The sequence below is a fragment of the Anomaloglossus baeobatrachus genome, unplaced genomic scaffold (genome assembly GCF_048569485.1).
Source record: "Anomaloglossus baeobatrachus isolate aAnoBae1 unplaced genomic scaffold, aAnoBae1.hap1 Scaffold_459, whole genome shotgun sequence".
In the NCBI taxonomy this organism is placed as follows: domain Eukaryota; kingdom Metazoa; phylum Chordata; class Amphibia; order Anura; family Aromobatidae; genus Anomaloglossus; species Anomaloglossus baeobatrachus.
The window spans coordinates 181,245-203,688 of NW_027443929.1; the positions used below are offsets into that span (position 1 = coordinate 181,245).

The window sequence follows — 22,444 nt, forward strand, 5'->3', positions numbered from 1 at the left end:
GGGTTCTGCTGGGATAGACCCTGCTGCCCCTGCCGAAGCCCAACGTCTGTGGCAAGAACGGACCCGGCTATACCTACACCAGGGGAAGTTGTATCGCGAGCTGATTAATCCAAAGACTCACGAGAAGATCCGCCAGCTGGTGATTCCCCAGGCTAAAGTGCCCACCGTCCTGCAAGCATACCATGATGGTGCAGTGCACTTCGGGTGGAAGAAGCTAGAGATGTTGTTAAGAGAGCGGTTCTATTGGAGTGGAATGCGGGAATCTGTGGAGGCCTGGTGCCGAGAATGTGGCCCTTGCGCATTGAGAAGGAAGGACGAGGCCAGCCAGAAGGCACCCCTACACCCGATCATTACACACCAACCGCTGGAGCTGGTTGCCCTTGACCATGTAAAGCTCACCCCCAGCCGAAGTGGGTACACCTACGCTCTGACCATCGTAGACCACTACTCGAGGTTCCTGGTGGTTGTCCCAGTTAAGGACTTAACCGGCCGCACCGCTGCTAAGGCTTTCCAGGCTTATTTCTGTTGACCGCATTGGTACCCGGAGAGGGTGCTTACCGACCAGGGTCCGGCCTTTGAAGCAGAGGTATTCCAGGAATTCTGCCAGTTGTACGGCTGCAAGAAAATCCGGACCACGCCTTACCACGCCCAAACCAATGGCATTTGTGAAAAGATGAACCACTTGGTCCTGGGCCTCCTCAAGACGTTACCACTGGAAGAGCGGAACCTGTGGCTGGAGAAGCTACCTGACCTGGTCGATATGTACAACAACATCCCTTCCAGCTCTACGAAATGCACTCCAGCATACCTGATGAGAGCTCGTCCCGGCCGGCAACCAGTGGATCTGGAAATGGGCTTGGAAGCTTCAGAAGCACTCCTGTCGACAGCTGAATGGGACACTCGGCGGAGGACACAGTACCGACAGGTCCAGGAGTATGTTGAAAAGAACTTGTGCCGGAGTCGGGGACAACAGGAGCAGTGCTTCAACAAGAAGGCGCCTGCCGGTTCCTTCCAACCTGGGGATGTAGTGCTGAAACGGAAAAGAAGGGCCCACAAGCTGGATGATCAATGGGAAAAAACCCCGTATGTAGTCCAGCCCACAGGATGGGAGAATGGGAAGGCCTACCAGATCAGCCGTGACCAGGGGGGGACTTTGGCCACGGTTTCCCGAGACCACCTGAAGAAGTGCCCACCAGCATTGAGAGTAGCGGATGAGGCTCCAGTTCCCAGTCCAGTGGAGAAGGAAAAAGAGGTAATCCACACCATGATGGGTGATTTTCCAGCAGACTGGCCTACACAGAACGGTGCGGTGATCCTTCCAGTGATACTGTTCCCACAACCCGTGGATGAAGAAATGATGGAAACGGTTAACCGCGAGCCAGTGCCCAGGGATGTACCTGTACCCAGCTCCCCTACGCCTCCGCCTGCCCCACATGATAGCAGGGAGGAGGAACTGACTGTTCCCTCTGCCCCACTGCCTGTCACCACTGACACCGGACCCCGAAGGTCCACTCGCTCCAACCTAGGTAGACCCCCACTTAGGTACAGGGAAACTACTCTTTAAAAGGGGGGGGCTTTATGTGTTGAGTGTACCAGTTTGAAAGTTTTAAATGATAAGTAAAGATGATCAACCTCTATAAATCACTTGTAAGGCTACATCTGGAATATGGGAACCAGTTTTGGGCTCCACATTTTAAAAAGGACATTCAGAAGTTAGAGTCAGTTCAAAGGTGGGCAACTAGACTACTACAAGGAATGGAAGGCCTCCCATATGATGACAAGTTGAAAAAGTTATTAAGTGATTATTGGCTGCAATGGGGCTTTCTGGCTGGTGCCAGCCTCTCTTCTTAGCACACAGGAACCACAATCCCTACACCATGCTTCAATGGATTCTCTCATCCCAGCCCAGTAAAACTACATATTTTACACAGTCATAAGCAGCCCATGGGCATTCACCTGCATTCAAACCAATAACAGCTCATAGACCAGACAATCCATCTACCACTGGACCAAAGACAGGAAGTTAAATCCACTGCCTGCGGTAACCAACTTAATCCTATAGGCTACTCACACAACAAACCCAACAGAAAGGAAAAAAACATGGCTTCGATTATCCATCCAATGAAAACGCATAACCATTGTGAGCCATTGGACAATGCAATTGGACACATGGTGACATGGTGCACGGCCCAATGAATCAAGTCTTTACTTCATATTCACGGTTTAAGCCCTTGGGTTCTAATGTGCCCAGAGTACATATCCAGAAAGATTCTCTTTCTTTGAGCTAAACACAAGTCAACAATACATTGTAAGCAGATTCTATTACCAGTCCCACACCATTTTGTGACGCATAATCACACAGTGATCCAATTAAGATTCCAAGTCATCGAACATGTCCAAGCCATACGCAGAGGAGGCAATAGAATTAGGAAGCTCAAAGAAAGGGAATCTTTCTGGATATATACTCTGGGCACATTGGAACCCAAAGGCTTAAACCATGAATATGAAGTACAGACTTGATTCATTGGGCCATGCATGGACATAATGGACATAATTCTAATAGGCAGGACAGGTAATAAGGAGCACAAGGGATATGCTAAAATGTGTTGTGTGACAAGACAGACACAGGAAAGGAGATGATAACAGGTGTAGGGACCAACAAGGTGAGACAAGGGGTATCAGGATAGGGTCAAGTAGGTATGAATGTAGTAATGGGGCAGGCATAGAGAATTGTATGCGAATGTGAATTACAATAAGTCACTAAGGAAAGGAATATGTGAGTGTGTGCCTAATGTAAACTAATATTGTACTGGCAAAATTATAGATGGAAAGGGAGAAGGGGAGAGGGGAGAGAGGAGGCTGTAATTGACTACAAGGGTATGAGTTATGAGTGATCATAGGGATAGTGCTACATAAGTGGAAATACCTATGGAGGACCGGATGTGTAAGCGCATACCTTATACAAACCTATAGAGTGCTGATGGGTGAGAGTGTGATGTTAGATATAAGACATCCTATAGTGAATAGTGAGCCGTAATCAAGTGCAACAGGGATATTTCACGTGACTATGGGAACCTGGAAGGTAAAGAAAGGGGAGAAAAAACTGTTAGACAAGGTAATCAGACAAACATGACAAATAAAAAACAAGGAAGAATGGAACTCCATACATACTGGAACCATATATAGTGTGAACACGAAAAAGAACCGGGCGTTAGAAAAAATGTGCACGGCCCAATGAATCAAGTCGGTTCTTCATATTCATGGTTTAAGCCCTTGGGTTCCAACGTGCCCAGAGTATATATCCAGAAAGATTCCCTTTCTTTGAGCTTCCTAATTCTATCGCCTCCTCTGCGTATGGCTGGGACATGTTCGATGACTTGGAATCTTAATTGGGCCACTGTGCGATTATGCGTCACAAAATGGTGTGGGACTGGTAATAGAATCTGCTTACAACGTATTGTTGACTTGTGCTTAGCACAAAGAAAGGGAATCTTTCTGGATATGTACTCTGGACACATTAGAACCCAAGGGCTTAAACCGTGAATATGAAGTACAGACTTGATTCATTGGGCCGTGCACCATGTCACCATGTGTGCAATTGCATTGTCCAATGGCTCACAATGGTTATGCGTTTTCATTGGATGGATAATCGAAGCCATGTTTTTTTCCTTTCTCTTGGGTTTGTTGTGTGAGTAGACTATAGGATTAAGTTAGTTACCGCAGGCAGTGGATTTAGCTTCCTGTCTTTGGTCCAGTGGTAGATTGATTGTTTGGTCTATGAGCTGTTATGGGTTTTAATCCAGGTGAATGCCCATGGGCTGCTTATAACTGTGTGAAATATGTAGTTTTACTGGGCTGGGATGAGAGAATCCATCGAAGCATGGTGTAGGGATTGTGGTTCCTGTGTGCTAAGAAGAAAGGCTGGCACCAGCCAGAAAGCCCCATTACAGCCAATAATCAACCGCTAGCCGCTGGAACTCGTTGCTCTAGATCATGTCAAACTCACACCAAGCAGGAATAGATACATTAGCCCACCATCCCACCCAAAGAGCAACTTCTGCTGCGCAGCTGGCTTTCTAGGCAGCAGCGCTATCGTGATGTCAGCGGGGGACATTGTGACAAGCCAGTGTTCCGTCACTTCATGTTGTGCACTGTTCAAACGGAAAATACATCAACAGGCAGACTACAGAAAAGCTTACTAACAAAGGTTAGAGAGGGGCTTTCTCAGAGGGCTTTTTACAGTTTGTCTATTCCCAATTAGCCGTTTAAGTATGCTTAATGAAAGTACTAATTCTTTCATAGGCCGCCCATTCTTAGTATTTGACGTTCCTTATATTGCGGTATCAGGCTTCGCAGCAGGTTGCAAAACATTCATCACCCATGACTGTCCCCAATTGGGCTCAGAAGCTAAATGTCTATCATGACCTCTCTTTTTGAAAGTCCAAGAGCAAGCAAACTCTTCCTCCAGGAGAGGGAGCCAACAGATCACTAAAAACATCATCATTGCTCAAAGAAAACACCGAAAAACAATGGAAGCTTTAATTGGAGTGGAATCTGATAGACAGCACCTGATGCCAAGTCTGCATCTTCTAACACCTGCAGTCACTGCAGCAGCTGAATCCAATGTGTCCAAAAGGGATCTATTCTATTCAATTGCAAATGATCTAGATAAGACTGAGAATAAGATACTGCACGGGACATAGCAGAGTTGGTCAAGTTGAGTGGAGATGAGTTTGCTATTTGGCACAGCTTTTGCATCAATAAAGCAAGTAAAAGGTGTGAAAGATAAAAAAAAGGGTGAAAGTGTGAAAAGTGAATTGGCCAAATTGAGGTGCATATAAAGTTTTTGCTTTCTTTCAATTCACTAATGGGGCTCATTTGAATCAGGTGAATTGAGTTCTGCTTTTGGAAACTGGGTTAAGAAGGGGTGCACCGGTCCTGGAGGTACTGCAATACCAGGTCAATGCGTGGAGTGGACAGAGCAAGATTTTTTCCATCTCCTTGTTCTAAAAATCCATTTAATATATGGTCCCCAGAGAGGGGACGTATCAGATATTAAACTGATAAGAACAGATTTAATTTTTTTTTTTTTCTGTTTATCAGTAGGACTTCAAAATAACAAAGGTGATCGCCTCCCGTTGCCTGGGAACCGTCCAGGCACAAGAGGGCTATGTGTCACCAGAAGGCGCACACACTTCCTCAAGGCCGGCAGACGTGCAATCCCAGGCACCTTCCAGTACCGACCAAGGTAGCGTCCTCCGAAACTACACTTGATCTTAGCCAAAAGGCCGAGAAGCTATAACCCGAATTGGTTACGGCCTTGAGTGGCACCCTGGCCTATACCGGACACATCTTAGGGAGAGGGAGACAAACCCACGCCTACAGAAGACATTTTGTCACCCAAGCCAACCCTTGAAAAGGCTGTTTTGCAGAGCAAAAACAAGAAGAATGATGCTTTTTGCAGCCGCCGCCCACTGCAATTAATCTGAATAACTCCTCCTCCTCCAAGCACCTCCCCTCCCCCTTGCAGTCTTTCCAATTCATGATACAAAAAGACGGACGGACAGGACAGGACAGGACAGGCTGCCTGACTTTCCGTCACTGCCACCCTTTGCCATCCTTGCCCGTAGAAAGCCCTTTCATCATCCCCAAACCCTAATCTTTTCCCTTCCCTTCCCAGCTGCGTCTCACTCCCTTTCATTAGGAAGTGAGCGCAGCCTTTTCTCCGTTCTGCACATGCGCGACGTTAAACACAAATGCGCAGGCGTGCGTTCCATTAGCCTCACTGCATTCCACTCCCATACAGGAAGTGGGCGCAGCTATTACTACGGTCGCACATAAAAGAACCCACGGCCACCACTGCACACAGCTGACTCCACCACAGGACACCCACTTCTACACCAACGCAGGTAAGACAGGATCGGCACCTCTATGCTCCCGTTACAATCAGGCTCAGTCACCATGTGATAACGCTCTCAACTCTTTAGTTGCAGGCTCCCCTTGCTTCACCTCCACTGGCTGTGCTGCCATTTCCTCTCCCACCTGGAAGGTATACTTTATTCCACTATTTTCCTGTTTCTCTCTTCCCCCTTTTCCCATAACCTACTTTTATCTGCATTTGTGGGGTATCTATATGCTATTTACATCATAGTTTTATTCATTAATATGGAAGGGAAGAGTGCCCATGAGAGTGTTGAACTGCGGAGAGCAAGAGATTAAGCTGCTCCGATTTGCCAGATACACATGCTATCCAAACAGCAGCATCCACCATTGCTTCAGCCCACCCATTCAGTGACAGCTCACCAAGTCAGCCAGAGGAGTGGTGTAAGGAATTACACGTAGGCACTGACTCCACACCTTCACATCACAAGAAGGGGGTCTACAGGCTAGTGCAAGAATACGAGCAAGTCTTCAGCAAACATCCGCTAGACTTTTGAAGAATAAAAGGGGTCAAACACTACATCCCCACAAGTGCACACCCACCCATCAAAGAGAGATATAAGCCAAAACTACCTGCACATTACCAGTGTACCAAGGACATGTTGAGCAACATGAAGGAGGCTGGGGTTATCCGTGACAGTTGTAGCCTCTGGGCAGCTCCGTTGGTCCTGTTAAAGAAGAAGGACAGCACCACTCCCCTGTATTGAGGAATAGCTAGCTGCATTGAGAACTGCAAATTATTTTTCTACCCTTGATCTCACTAGTCGCTATTGGCAAGTGTCCGTTGCTGAGGCAGACCGGGAGAAGACCGCCTTTGCCACCCCGATGGGTCTCTGCGAGTTCAAAAGCATGCCCTTCGAGCTGTGCAATTTGCCAGGAACCTTCCAGAGGCTGATGGAATGCTGCTTGGGACACCGAAACTTTGAAACGGTACTGCTATACCTTTATGATGTTATTGTTTATTCTAAAGCAAACAAGATTTTAGGGTGTATAAAAAGGGAGATTAGATCCGGTGATCCCAACGTATTGTTAACCCTCTATAAATCACTTGTAAGGCCACATCTGGAATATGGGGTAAAGTCCTGAGCAGGTTGATAACCATTGGTTTGAGCATGGTAGGGTGTAGTGCGCATCTTCCTGCATCGGTAAAAGCTGCAGAAGTCCTTGAAGATTTCCGCTTCAAAGGCAGTGCCTTGATCTGTGAGGACTCTCTCTGAGTAGCCATGAGGTCTGCATAAGTGTGCTTGGAAGACCTTCGCTGCAGTATGGGCCATTAGATCTTTGACTTGTACCACAACCATAAATCTCGAGTAGTTGTCTACCATCGTAAGTGCATACGTGAGCTCGCCTCGATATTCTGCAACAAAACTCCCTTTTTCGATTTCAGTTTCAGCAAACACTCCTCTTCCTGTAGAAAATATTTATCATTACCTAAGACAGTCATTCTAATGCATGACAATATTAAGGCAATTTAGTTAAAACTTGTTTTAACTCACCTTTAAGGGGATTGATGTATTTCATGGTCAATCCAGGTTTGTCAGTGATGGCACTGACATAATGTATGGCGTCTTTTTCGGGCGTTATCCTTTGCCTTTTCATTGTGAAAATCCAGTTGCCTATATCAAAGCAAATTCTACTACTTGTAAAGTATGCAGAAAATGAAATGTAGAACATATAACATCAACTGCTTAGGAACGCATCATAGGTTAGTACTTAAAAGGATATTGTCATGTTCTAGTCATAATGCAAGCTGGACATTTTTCATGTTACCCTGTAATCGCCGGCCTGTTCTAATGCTCACAAGCCAAGATATAGGCTCAGCTGCTAAGGCTTCCCTCTGCCTTCTGAATGAAACTTGAATATGTCTGGCTCACTGTGTATATAGCAGGTGCTCAGAAAAAATAAGAGTCAATTCAATAGAAATAGCTCTGGCACACTATAGTGATCAATAACGTAAGAAAAGAACTCTTGGAATGCTGAAAATTCTTTATTTGTGCAAAAGGATAATTCATCCAACGTTTCGACCTTGTTTTTAGGTCTTTATCAAGGATAAAGTTATCTAAGATCATAAAGGGTTACAAAACCATATAAACACGTAATTAGTACATAGTACAACATAACAGTACAATATATTGCTACTTGAGAGTACAATGGGTCAAATGACCATGATGCACATACAAAAAATTTTTCCAAAGCCATAGTGAAAACATTTGTACTGAGGAAAGAAAATTTCCACATGACCTATCTGGAGAAACATTCTGGATCAAACAACCAAAAATAGTCAAGCAGGTAAATACACACCTATATGGATAACAGGATGATATGTGTTCAATTGTATAGCGTCATTGCCATTAAGGTACAAATGGAAAACTTGCAATCCTATATAGTGAAGGAAATGAACACATATCATATCAAAGAACACAGGAACATGGGTGTGAGAAAAACCTCAATGTTTATACTTTGTTCTTTATAATGGTGTGAACATGTATATGTCTCAGTACCTTATGCACTTGAGAATTCTAGTGAGTAGATGATGAAAGCCTATTTCAGAACTGGAATCGGTAAATAATTGTAGGTGGAATCTAAATGAAAAGATGGTACAAGTGTTATCATGACACGTGGGCTATAACACAATGGACCGTGTGACAAAGAAGAAAGGAGAGAAAGAAGAGGAAGAAAATGCAACTACCTGTAACATTACGTGATAGTCACTGGTAAGTATCACTTGACAATTCAAGTGAAAAAGGATTCCTTTATTAAAGGGTTCTCAGTCGCCTCAGGATCATGAAATACTAGGGTAAATGATATGAGAATGGGTAAGAAGCACCACTAAAGGAAATATGAGATGCAGGACATATATCTATAAACCCCTGAACTACATGATAGAAATAAAAAGAAGAAAAAAGAAAAAAAAGAAGAAAGAAGAAGAACACATAGAATGCGGAAAGAGAATGGGTACAACTACCTGAGTTACTGCAGGGAGGCCCCTGGTTGGTATTGTGAGGGTTAGTGGAATTCCTTCACTGAAGGGTTCTCAGTTGCCTCAGGTTCGTGAAAAATGCTATAGACAAATAATGCCCGGAGAAAAGGGGTTCATATACAGCGAATAATGGTAATACAAGGTACATGTGTCACATGTAATAGTATATATATATATATTGTACTAAGCTCTACACCAGAAATAGAAAGTAGTCCCTCTGCCTTCTGTCTAGGTGCCCTGAGTTATGTCCTGTAAACTGTCACAGCGACCCAGACACACATGTGTAGTAGGGGAATATCCCTGCTGAGATGCCAGTGCTAGAGCACTCGTTTGCTGTGGAGTTGAACGCTATGTGAGCAGTTCTTACCTTCAATGAGCAGAAGTCTCTTTTTTCAGATTTCAATATCTCTGTGGGTATCTGGCAGAAATATGGAATACTCTTTACTGCTAAGACCCTGTACACCACTCCCACTAAAGGGGGCTTTACACGCTGCGACATCGCTAATGCGGAGTCGTTGGGGTCACGGAATTTGTGACGCACATCCGGCCGCATTAGCGATGTTGCTGCGTGTGACACCGATGAGCGATTTTGCATCGTTGCAAAAACGTGCAAAATCGCTCATCGGTGACATGGGTCTCCATTCTCGATTATCGTTACTGCAGCAGTAACGATGTAGTTCGTCGCTCCTGCGGCAGCACACATCGCTCCGTGTGACACCGCAGAAACGAGGAACCTCTCCTTACCTGCCTCCCAGCCGCTATGAGGAAGGAAGGAGGTGGGCGGGATGTTCCGGCCACTCATCTCCGCCCCTTCGCTGCTATTGGGCGGTCGCTCAGTGACGTCGCTGTGACGCCGCACGGACCGCCCCCTTAGAAAGGAGGCGGTTCGCCGGTCACAGCGACGTCGCCGGGCAGGTAAGTATGTGTGACGGGTCTGGTCAGTGTTGTGCAGCATGGGCAGCGATTTGCCCGTGTCGCGCAACAGATGGGGGCGGGTATCCACACTAGCGATATCGGGACCGATATCGCAGTGTGTAAAGTAGCCTTTAATAAACTGTGTAAAGGATTTTAAGTAAAAATCCACAATAAACCAGCGCTAGATGGGTTTTTATAATTTTATTAATAGACCACAAATAAAAAAATTTTTGCTATCCTTGTTTCAAGACAGAGTATTTGATAATATACAATACACTGATTATTACTAAAACCAAGGACCACATAAAACAAGGACCACATAAAATAAAAAATGAAAGTAATGAGAATAAAATTCTTTTGTATAACCAATTAACTTCGAGGTGATACAATATTCACATTGATTTAGTTTTACCAGTCTAATGTAATGCCCCGGCCGGTGGCATATATTTTGTTTGGTTAATAATTTAGACTTATACAATGAAAGATGTACTATACCACCCCTGGCTAACTTACAAGTTTTAAGTTGTACAATATAAGTTTGCGACGTTATATTCGCCCCCAGGGCCTGGGGGAATAAACCTCACAACAACTTGACCGCAAAAAACACCCCGGATTTCTCCGTTGATTAGGCTGGAACCGCTATGTACAGGATTGACCTGTTAGACTTCCAGAGCGGACGTTTTGAGGCCAGTGGCCGCGACTAGTGCTGGCTCTGGGGGAGATGTATGGTTACCGACATCCCTCTTTACAGAGCCTTTATAACACTTCACAAGGCCACAAACCAGCCGGTCCCGTATTCTCCCAAATGTACTTTCGAAATCAAGCAGTACGAAGCCACTGAAAGCACCAAGATGTTGGCTGCGGACAACAATAAGATCAGCGGTAACTACTCAGCCTCTCCAGCGGGCAGTCCAGACCGTATCCAGTGTCAGCTGACTGATTCCACACAGGAGGAAGTTGCTTGGCAGGTTAGCACCACACAAGGCTCCGATCCGCTTCCAAACGAGCAATGCAGAACCGCTGGAGGTACCAATGTATCCTGGTTGCAGACAAAGGAAATGTCAGCGGTAACCTCTCAACCTCTCCAGCAGGCAATCCGTACCGTGTCCAGTGGAAGCCGGTTGATTCCACACGAGGGAGAGATTACTTGGCAGGTTATCACCGCACAGGTGAGGTAGGCAAAAACAGAGTCCTGATCCGACGCGCGTTTCGGGGGCGTGTAACGGCCCCCTTCCTCAAGGATAACTCAGCTGTTGCCTAGAGCACTATTTATGCATACATTTAATTGGTTATAATTTGCATAAAATTAAACAATGTTTAAATTCAACCAACATTCAATGACCACTACATATATCAATTTGTGAAAGACCGTTCATAATAGCCATATAATATAATTATGTGCAAAGGTTTTTCTAAAGGTTTTTCTAAAAAGACCTATATATAGCCTTGCTTGTATCATCATATACTGGGAAGACAATGTGTATATATGCATATGCTTTTTTACAACAATAAATTTAACAAAAGGACATCATAAAGGTGTAATATAAATTTGCTATAATATGAAAAGCCCCTTATATCTACATCAACCTTGGGCAAGTGAAGCACCAATTTTAATATATATTATGCATATATACACATATATCTCCATGACAATCGCTTTTTTTTTTTTTTTTTTTTTTTTCCTTCTCTCCGTATTATTATCAGTACCTATTACTCCTCTACCTATAAAAATATAAATTAATTAAAAGCAAACAGTTCTATATCATTATTGAGTCCATATGGTTTCAAGGTGTTCAATTCAAAAATCCATTGGCTTTCTGCTCGTGACATTTTTTTAATGAAATCGCCACCTCTCCAATCCTTAGTTATTTTTTGTACGCCCCATACTTGGGATCCTTTAAAGGACCCTCCATGTTTTAACACATAATGTCTGGATAGGGGGGTGCTTAGTACATTTATTTTTAACACTTCTAATGTGCTCACCCACCCTTTTCCATAGGGGTCTAATAGTTCTCCCAATGTATTTTTTCTGACAGGGACATTGAATGCAATATACTACTCCCTTTGATTGACATGTAATAAATTCTCTAATCATGACTTCTGACTGCCCCTGTAAGAAGGATTTCCGTGAAATATTTTTTGTATTCTTACATACTATACAGCTTTTGCATGGAAAAAAACCTTTCAGGCCAAATAATCCTCCCTTATTAGGTGCTGTAAGATTACGTATGGTGGGTGCCACTAAATTGCCAATATTGTTTGCCTTCCTATATATGAATATAACGTCGCAAACTTATATTGTACAACGTAAAACTTGTAAGTTAGCCAGGGGTGGTATAGTACATCTTTCATTGTATAAGTCTAAATTATTAACCAAACAAAATATATGCCACCGGCCGGGGCATTACATTAGACTGGTAAAACTAAATCAATGTGAATATTGTATCACCTCGAAGTTAATTGGTTATACAAAAGAATTTTATTCTCATTACTTTCATTTTTTATTTTATGTGGTCCTTGTTTTATGTGGTCCTTGGTTTTAGTAATAATCAGTGTATTGTATATTATCAAATACTCTGTCTTGAAACAAGGATAGCAAAAAATTTTTTATTTGTGGTCTATTAATAAAATTATAAAAACCCATCTAGCGCTGGTTTATTGTGGATTTTTACTTAAAATCCTTTACACAGTTTATTAAAGGCTACTTTACACACTGCGATATCGGTCCCGATATCGCTAGTGTGGATACCCGCCCCCATCTGTTGCGCGACACGGGCAAATCGCTGCCCATGCTGCACAACACCGACCAGACCCGTCACACATACTTACCTGCCCGGCGACGTCGCTGTGACCGGCGAACCGCCTCCTTTCTAAGGGGGCGGTCCGTGCGGCGTCACAGCGACGTCACTGAGCGACCGCCCAATAGCAGCGGAGGGGCGGAGATGAGTGGCCGGAACATCCCGCCCACCTCCTTCCTTCCTCATAGCGGCTGGGAGGCAGGTAAGGAGAGGTTCCTCGTTTCTGCGGTGTCACACGGAGCGATGTGTGCTGCCGCAGGAGCGACGAACTACATCGTTACTGCTGCAGTAACGATAATCGAGAATGGAGACCCATGTCACCGATGAGCGATTTTGCACGTTTTTGCAGCGATGCAAAATCGCTCATCGGTGTCACACGCAGCAACATCGCTAATGCGGCCGGATGTGCGTCACAAATTCCGTGACCCCAACGACTCCGCATTAGCGATGTCGCAGCGTGTAAAGCCCCCTTTAGTGGGAGTGGTGTACAGGGTCTTAGCAGTAAAGAGTATTCCATATTTCTGCCAGATACCCACAGAGATATTGAAATCTGAAAAAAGAGACTTCTGCTCATTGAAGGTAAGAACTGCTCACATAGCGTTCAACTCCACAGCAAACGAGTGCTCTAGCACTGGCATCTCAGCAGGGATATTCCCCTACTACACATGTGTGTCTGGGTCCCTGTGACAGTTTACAGGACATAACTCAGGGCACCTAGACAGAAGGCAGAGGGACTACTTTCTATTTCTGGTGTAGAGCTTAGTACAATATATATATATATACTATTACATGTGACACATGTACCTTGTATTACCATTATTCGCTGTATATGAACCCCTTTTCTCCGGGCATTATTTGTCTATAGCATTTTTCACGAACCTGAGGCAACTGAGAACCCTTCAGTGAAGGAATTCCACTAACCCTCACAATACCAACCAGGGGCCTCCCTGCAGTAACTCAGGTAGTTGTACCCATTCTCTTTCCGCATTCTATGTGTTCTTCTTCTTTCTTCTTTTTTTTCTTTTTTCTTCTTTTTATTTCTATCATGTAGTTCAGGGGTTTATAGATATATGTCCTGCATCTCATATTTCCTTTAGTGGTGCTTCTTACCCATTCTCATATCATTTACCCTAGTATTTCATGATCCTGAGGCGACTGAGAACCCTTTAATAAAGGAATCCTTTTTCACTTGAATTGTCAAGTGATACTTACCAGTGACTATCACGTAATGTTACAGGTAGTTGCATTTTCTTCCTCTTCTTTCTCTCCTTTCTTCTTTGTCACACGGTCCATTGTGTTATAGCCCACGTGTCATGATAACACTTGTACCATCTTTTCATTTAGATTCCACCTACAATTATTTACCGATTCCAGTTCTGAAATAGGCTTTCATGATCTACTCACTAGAATTCTCAAGTGCATAAGGTACTGAGACATATACATGTTCACACCATTATAAAGAACAAAGTATAAACATTGAGGTTTTTCTCACACCCATGTTCCTGTGTTCTTTGATATGATATGTGTTCATTTCCTTCACTATATAGGATTGCAAGTTTTCCATTTGTACCTTAATGGCAATGACGCTATACAATTGAACACATATCATCCTGTTATCCATATAGGTGTGTATTTACCTGCTTGACTATTTTTGGTTGTTTGATCCAGAATGTTTCTCCAGATAGGTCATGTGGAAATTTTCTTTCCTCAGTACAAATGTTTTCACTATGGCTTTGGAAAAATTTTTTGTATGTGCATCATGGTCATTTGACCCATTGTACTCTCAAGTAGCAATATATTGTACTGTTATGTTGTACTATGTACTAATTACGTGTTTGTATGGTTTTGTAACCCTTTATGATCTTAGATAACTTTATCCTTGATAAAGACCTAAAAACAAGGTCGAAACGTTGGATGAATTATCCTTTTGCACAAATAAAGAATTTTCAGCATTCCAAGAGTTCTTTTCTTACGTTATTGATCACTATAGTGTGCCAGAGCTATTTCTATTGAATTGACTCTTATTTTTTCTGAGCACCTGCTATATACACAGTGAGCCAGACATATTCAAGTTTCATTCAGAAGGCAGAGGGAAGCCTTAGCAGCTGAGCCTATATCTTGGCTTGTGAGCATTAGAACAGGCCGGCGATTACAGGGTAACATGAAAAATGTCCAGCTTGCATTATGACTAGAACATGACAATATCCTTTTAAGTACTAACCTATGATGCGTTCCTAAGCAGTTGATGTTATATGTTCTACATTTCATTTTCTGCATACTTTACAAGTAGTAGAATTTGCTTTGATATAGGCAACTGGATTTTCACAATGAAAAGGCAAAGGATAACGCCCGAAAAAGACGCCATACATTATGTCAGTGCCATCACTGACAAACCTGGATTGACCATGAAATACATCAATCCCCTTAAAGGTGAGTTAAAACAAGTTTTAACTAAATTGCCTTAATATTGTCATGCATTAGAATGACTGTCTTAGGTAATGATAAATATTTTCTACAGGAAGAGGAGTGTTTGCTGAAACTGAAATCGAAAAAGGGAGTTTTGTTGCAGAATATCGAGGCGAGCTCACGTATGCACTTACGATGGTAGACAACTACTCGAGATTTATGGTTGTGGTACAAGTCAAAGATCTAATGGCCCATACTGCAGCGAAGGTCTTCCAAGCACACTTATGCAGACCTCATGGCTACTCAGAGAGAGTCCTCACAGATCAAGGCACAGCCTTTGAAGCGGAAATCTTCAAGGACTTCTGCAGCTTTTACCGATGCAGGAAGATGCGCACTACACCCTACCATGCTCAAACCAATGGTTATCAACCTGCTCAGGACTTTACCCCATATTCCAGATGTGGCCTTACAAGTGATTTATAGAGGGGTAACAATACGTTGGGATCACCGGATCTAATCTCCCTTTTTATACACCCTAAAATCTTGTTTGCTTTAGAATAAACAATAACATCATAAAGGTATAGCAGTACCGTTTCAAAGTTTCGGTGTCCCAAGCAGCATTCCATCAGCCTCTGGAAGGTTCCTGGCAAATTGCACAGCTCGAAGGGCATGCTTTTGAACTCGCAGAGACCCATCGGGGTGGCAAAGGCGGTCTTCTCCCGGTCTGCCTCAGCAACGGACACTTGCCAATAGCGACTAGTGAGATCAAGGGTAGAAAAATAATTTGCAGTTCTCAATGCAGCTAGCTATTCCTCAATACAGGGGAGTGGTGCTGTCCTTCTTCTTTAACAGGACCAACGGAGCTGCCCAGAGGCTACAACTGTCACGGATAACCCCAGCCTCCTTCATGTTGCTCAACATGTCCTTGGTACACTGGTAATGTGCAGGTAGTTTTGGCTTATATCTCTCTTTGATGGGTGGGTGTGCACTTGTGGGGATGTAGTGTTTGACCCCTTTTATTCTTCAAAAGTCTAGCGGATGTTTGCTGAAGACTTGCTCGTATTCTTGCACTAGCCTGTAGACCCCCTTCTTGTGATGTGAAGGTGTGGAGTCAGTGCCTACGTGTAATTCCTTACACCACTCCTATGGCTGACTTGGTGAGCTGTCACTGAATGGGTGGGCTGAAGCAATGGTGGATGCTGCTGTTTGGATAGCATGTGTATCTACTGAGAACAGCTTATCAATGGTGGCAAATCGGAGCAGCTTAATTTCTTGCTCTCCGCAGTTCAACACTCTCATGGGCACTCTTCCCTTCCATATTAATGAATAAAACTATGATGTAAATAGCATATAGATACCCCACAAATGTAGATAAAAGTAGGTTATGGGAAAAGGGGGAAGAGAGAAACAGGAAAATAGTGGAATAAAGTATACCTTCCAGGTGGGAGAGGAAATGGCAGCACAGCCAGTGGAGGTGAAGCAAGGGGAGCCTGCAACTAAAGAGTTGAGAGCGTTATCACATGGTGACTGAGCCTGATTGTAACGGGAGCATAGAGGTGCCGATCCTGTCTTACCTGCGTTGGTGTAGAAGTGGGTGTCCTGTGGTGGAGTCAGCTATGTGCAGTGGTGGCCGTGGGTTCTTTTATGTGCGACCGTAGTAATAGCTGCGCCCACTTCCTGTATGGGAGTGGAATGCAGTGAGGGTAATGGAACGCACGCCTGCGCATTTGTGTTTAACGTCGCGCATGTGCAGAACGGAGAAAAGGCTGCGCTCACTTCCTAATGAAAGGGAGTGAGACGCATCTGGGAAGGGAAGGGAAAAGATTAGGGTTTGGGGATGATGAAAGGGCTTTCTACGGACAAGGATGGCAAAGGGTGGCAGTGACGGAAAGTCAGGCAGCCTGTCCTGTCCTGTCCTGTCCGTCCGTCTTTTTGTATCATGAATTGGAAAGACTGCAAGGGGGAGGGGAGGTGCTTGTGTCCAAAAGGAGGAGTTATTCAGATTCATTGCAGTGGGCGGCGGCTGCAAAAAGCACCATTCTTCTTGTTTTTGCTCTGCAAAACAGCCTTTTCAAGGGTTGGCTTGGGTGACAAAATGTCTTCTGTAGGCGTGGGTTTGTCTCCCTCTCCCTAAGATGTGTCCGGTATAGGCCAGGGTGCCACTCAAGGCCGTAACCAATTCGGGTTATAGCTTCTCGGCCTTTTGGCTAAGATCAAGTGTAGTTTCGGAGGACGCTACCTTGGTCGGTACTGGAAGGTGCCTGGGATTGCACGTCTGCCGGCCTTGAGGAAGTGTGTGCGCCTTCTGGTGACACATAGCCCTCTTGTGCCTGGACGGTTCCCAGGCAACGGGAGGCGATCACCTTTGTTATTTTGAAGTCCTACTGATAAACAGAAAAAAAAAAAAATTAAATCTGTTCTTATCAGTTTAATATCTGATACGTCCCCTCTCTGGGGACCATATATTAAATGGATTTTTAGAACAAGGAGATGGAAAAAATCTTGCTCTGTCCACTCCACGCATTGACCTGGTATTGCAGTACCTCCAGGACCGGTGCACCCCTTCTTAACCCAGTTTCCAAAAGCAGAACTCAATTCACCTGATTCAAATGAGCCCCATTAGTGAATTGAAAGAAAGCAAAAACTTTATATGCACCTCAATTTGGCCAATTCACTTTTCACACTTTCACCCTTTTTTTTATCTTTCACACCTTTTACTTGCTTTATTGATGCAAAAAGCTGTGCCAAATAGCAAACTCATCTCCACTCAACTTGACCAACTCTGCTATGTCCCGTGCAGTATCTTATTCTCAGTCTTATCTAGATCATTTGCAATTGAATAGAATAGATCCCTTTTGGCTGCTTATGACTGTGTAAAATATGTAGTTTTACTGGGCTGGGATGAGAGAATCCATTGAAGCATGGTGTAGGGATTGTGGTTCCTGTGTGCTAAGAAGAGAGGCTGGCACCAGCCAGAAAGCCCCATTGCAGCCAATAATCACTTAATAACTTTTTCAACTTGTCATCATATGGGAGGCCTTCCATTCCTTGTAGTAGTCTAGTTGCCCACCTTTGAACTGACTCTAACTTCTGAATGTCCTTTTTAAAATGTGGAGCCCAAAACTGGTTCCCATATTCCAGATGTAGCCTTACAAGTGATTTATAGAGGTGTAACAATACGTTGGGATCACGGGATCTAATCTCCCTTTTTATACACCCTAAAATCTTGTCCCAAGCAGCATTCCATCAGCCTCTGGAAGGTTCCTGGCGCATTGCACAGCTCGAAGGGCATGCTTTTGAACTCGCAGAGACCCATAGGGGTGGCGAAGGCGGTCTTCTCCCGGTCTGCCTCAGCAACGGACACTTGCCAATAGTGACTAGTGAGATCAAGGGTAGAAAAATAATTTGCAGTTCTCAATGCAGCTAGCAATTCCTCAATACGGGGAGTGGTGCCGTCCTTCTTTTTTAACAGGATCAACAGAGCTGCCCAAAGGCTACAACTGTCACGGATAACCCCAGCCGCCTTCATGTTGCTCAACATGTCCTTGGTACACTGGCAATGTGAAGGTGGTATTGGCTTATAGCTCTCTTTGATGGGTGGGTGTGCACCTGTGGGGATGTGGTGTTGGACCCCTTTTATTCCCCCAAAATCTAGCGGGCTTCCCACCGGTAACCCGCTCCCCAGCTTGGATGGATGCTGAGGGAGCCCCTTTTGCCCGCAGGCTCTGGCCCTGGGAACTGTAGCCTTGGCGGTGACTGTGCTTCCCTCTACGGTGTGAGCTGTTGCCTTCAATCGGGTCTTGACTGCTGGGAAACCCTGGAGGTTCCTGTCGCTAACGGATTTGACCGGTTTTACGGCGACTCCTAGCCTGGTCGGGGTCCGTAGGCCCTGCCGGATGGTGCTGGCTTCTCTTCACTCCCCGATCTGGTACCGGCGGGCCACCGCCCATCCCCGGTCCGTACGGTTCACTCCAATCAGCCTCTCCTGCAGAAGGTCACCACCGTCTGCCAACCTTGCTGAGTGCCCGGGCCACACACCCGGACACGGTCAGTCTCCTCTCCTCTTCACTTCTCTAACTCCAAAACTGATCTCTAATCTGACTCCTTTTCCCGCCTCCAGGACTGTGAACTCCTCGGTGGGTGGGATCAACCGCCTGGCCCACCCCCTGGTGTGGACATCAGCCCCTGGAGGAAGGCAACTAGGATTTGTGTTTAGCTTCGGTGTGCCTAGCCGGAGTGTAGAGTGTGTTGGTGTAGTACCTGTGACGACCTGGCTTGTCCAGGGCGCCACATTCCCCTATAGCAAAATGCAGACCGTCCGCGGGCTGCCCGTCCATCACCGGTTTTATTTTCACAACTGAAAAAGAATAAAACGGTAAAACATGTAAAAGCATCATAAACATTTTACAACGGTACAGCTTCCGCTCTTCTCCCACCCAAACAACCTGGCCCTGATGCTGCCCCTAAGAAGCGGGCAGCACCCCTTGACCCCAGTCCAGCACCAAGTTGCCCGAGCGGGTTCTGTCTCTTTCAGGGGGCCCACGTCCAAGGGGACCCCTGAACCCCCGGAGGATCGCCACCGGTTACGGTAGTGGCGGGCCTAGGCCATCCCTTTCCTCCAGGCCCATCCTCCCAAATCAGCCTCTCCTGGTCGGTAAGCACCCTCTCCGGGTACCAATGCGGTCAACAGAAATAAGCCTGGAAAGCCTTAGCAGCGGTGCGGCCGGTTAAGTCCTTAACTGGGACAACCACCAGGAACCTCGAGTAGTGGTCTACGATGGTCAGAGCGTAGGTGTACCCACTTCGGCTGGGGGTGAGCTTTACATGGTCAAGGGCAACCAGCTCCAGCGGTTGGTGTGTAATGATCGGGTGTAGGGGTGCCTTCTGGCTGGCCTCGTCCTTCCTTCTCAATGCGCAAGGGCCACATTCTCGGCACCAGGCCTCCACAGATTCCCGCATTCCACTCCAATAGAACCGCTCTCTTAACAACATCTCTAGCTTCTTCCACCCGAAGTGCACTGCACCATCATGGTATGCTTGCAGGACGGTGGGCACGTTAGCCTGGGGAATCACCAGCTGGCGGATCTTCTCGTGAGTCTTTGGATTAATCAGCTCGCGATACAACTTCCCCTGGTGTAGGTATAGCCGGGTCCGTTCTTGCCACAGATGTTGGGCTTCGGCAGGGGCAGCAGGGTCTATCCCAGCAGAACCCTGTTCCACTAGAGTCTTGACCAGGCGGACAGCAGGTGCCTGGTCCTGAGCTTCCTGCCAGTCCTGTCGGGGCAGCGGATCCAGGTTCACCCGTTGTTGGTAGACGTGCACCTTCTCAGTGAATGGCCGGTGAAATGCAGGCAACTCGATCTCTTCGAGGTCATCATCCTCTGGCCCCTCTTCCGACAGGTGGGGCATCCGGGAGAGTGCATTGGCATTGACGTTGGTACGGCCGGCCCGGTACTTGATGGTGAAATCGTAGTTGGCTAACCTGGTCACCCACCGCTGCTCCAACGCGCCCAGCTTGGCCATATCTAGATGGGTCAGCAGGTTATTGTCTGTGTACGCGGTGAATTTGGCTGCTGCCAGGTAATGGCGGAACCGCTCGGTGATAGCCCACACCAGTGCCAAGAGCTCAAGCTTGAAGGAGATGTAGTTCTCAGGGTTCCTCTCAGTCGGTCGGAGTTTTCGGCTAGCATAAGCTATTACCTTTTCCCTTCTGTCTTGGACCTGGGATAGAACAGCCCCCAAGCCCACATTGCTGGCGTCGGTGTAGAGGATGAATGGGCGGCTGTAGTCAGGGTACGCTAGGATTTCCTCTCCGGTCAGGGCTGTTCTCAGCTGGCGGAAGGATTCCTCATGCTTTTCTTCCCACACCAATGGGGCTACTAGGGATCTACCACCCTTGGTCTGTCCTACGAGGAGGTCTTGCATGGGGGCAGCCATCTTTGTGTACCCCTTAATGAAGCGACGGTAATATCCCACCAGGCCCAGAAACTGCCTCACTTCCCTCACTGTGGTCGGTCTCGGCCAGTCTTGGATGGCGGTGATCTTCTCGGGGTTGGGGGCGACACCTTCCGCACCAACCACATGTCCTAGGTACTGCACTCTGGGTTTCAGCAGATGACACTTTGAGGGCTTCAACTTCATCCCATACTTGGCAAGGGACGCGAACACCTCGGCTAGGTGCTCCAGGTGGGCTTCATACGTCTGTGAGTACACAATCACATCATCCAAGTACAGCAAAACGGTCCCATAGGCAGTCTTCTCTCGGTCTTCCGGTGCCACGGCCACCTGCCAGTACCCGCTGGTGAGGTCAAGGGTGGAGAAGTAGTTAGCGGTTCTCAGCGAGGCCAGGGACTCTTTGATGCGGGGCAGAGGGTAAGCATCCTTATGCGTTATCTGGTTAATCTTCCGGTAATCCACACACATCCGCATGGTGCCATCCTTCTTCTTAACCAGCACCAACGGAGCGGCCCAGGGACTACAGCTGTCCCTAATAACCCCTGCCTCCTTCATGTTCCTCAATATGTCTTTGGCGCATTGGTAGTGCGCAGGGGGAATAGGCCTGTATCTCTCTTTAATAGGGGAGTGTGTACCGGTAGGGATGTGGTGTTGAACCCCTTTAATCTGCCCAAAATCTAGAGGGTGCTTGCTAAAAACCCGCTCATACTCCTGTACCACCCGGTATACCCCTTCCTTGTGGTGTATGGGGGTATCATCAGTGCCGACATGTAGCTCTCGATACCACTCGCCTAACTCCCCCAGGGATGAGTGGGAACCGGCAGCAGGCGGTGTGACCGGGGGAACGGCTTCATGGATCGTGTGGGGATCTAGAGTGAGCAATTTGGCAAGGGTAGCGTACCGGGTGGTGCATGAATGCACACATATTGGTTTTATAATCTTATTGTATTACTTTATATTCTTATTTCACTTGTGCATATCTCCACCATAATCCTGGCTAAGAAATATAGCTTTTTTTGGGGTACACAGGTAGTAAGGTCTTCTTTCTATTTCTTTAGGGGTGATATAGCCTGGTGGAACTCTAGACCTCTAACATTATATATGCACCCTTTTTCTTTATGGTTCTTGGACACCTTATAACATTCTTCCATACATATATATCTTTCTCATAAATTATAAATAATTAGGCATTTTTATATATTTTATTTACATTTTCATAAATAACTTTTTACAAAGCATGGGGGACATTCTCACATACATATAATTTTCATGTACGCATTCTGAAAATTTACGCATAAACCGTACACACTCCTTTTTGTAACAATTTCTATAACTCATTCGCTGAACTCTCATCCCGGATATTCATTCTTACACCGAATTTCCTGTTATAACACAACATTCATGATTTTTATTCAATTTATTTTTATTTTTTAGGTTTATTAGTAGTGAT

The 22,444-nt window shown here is 45.6% G+C and overlaps 2 pseudogenes; one reads left to right on the forward strand and one right to left on the reverse strand.

Annotated features, from left to right (window-relative positions):
* Positions 1-4,922: 4,922 nt before the first annotated feature.
* Positions 4,923-5,129, reverse strand: LOC142280575 (U2 spliceosomal RNA; annotated as a pseudogene).
* A 12,268-nt stretch (positions 5,130-17,397) lies between these two features.
* On the forward strand, positions 17,398-17,604 carry LOC142280576 (U2 spliceosomal RNA; annotated as a pseudogene).
* The last annotated feature ends 4,840 nt before the right edge of the window (positions 17,605-22,444 follow it).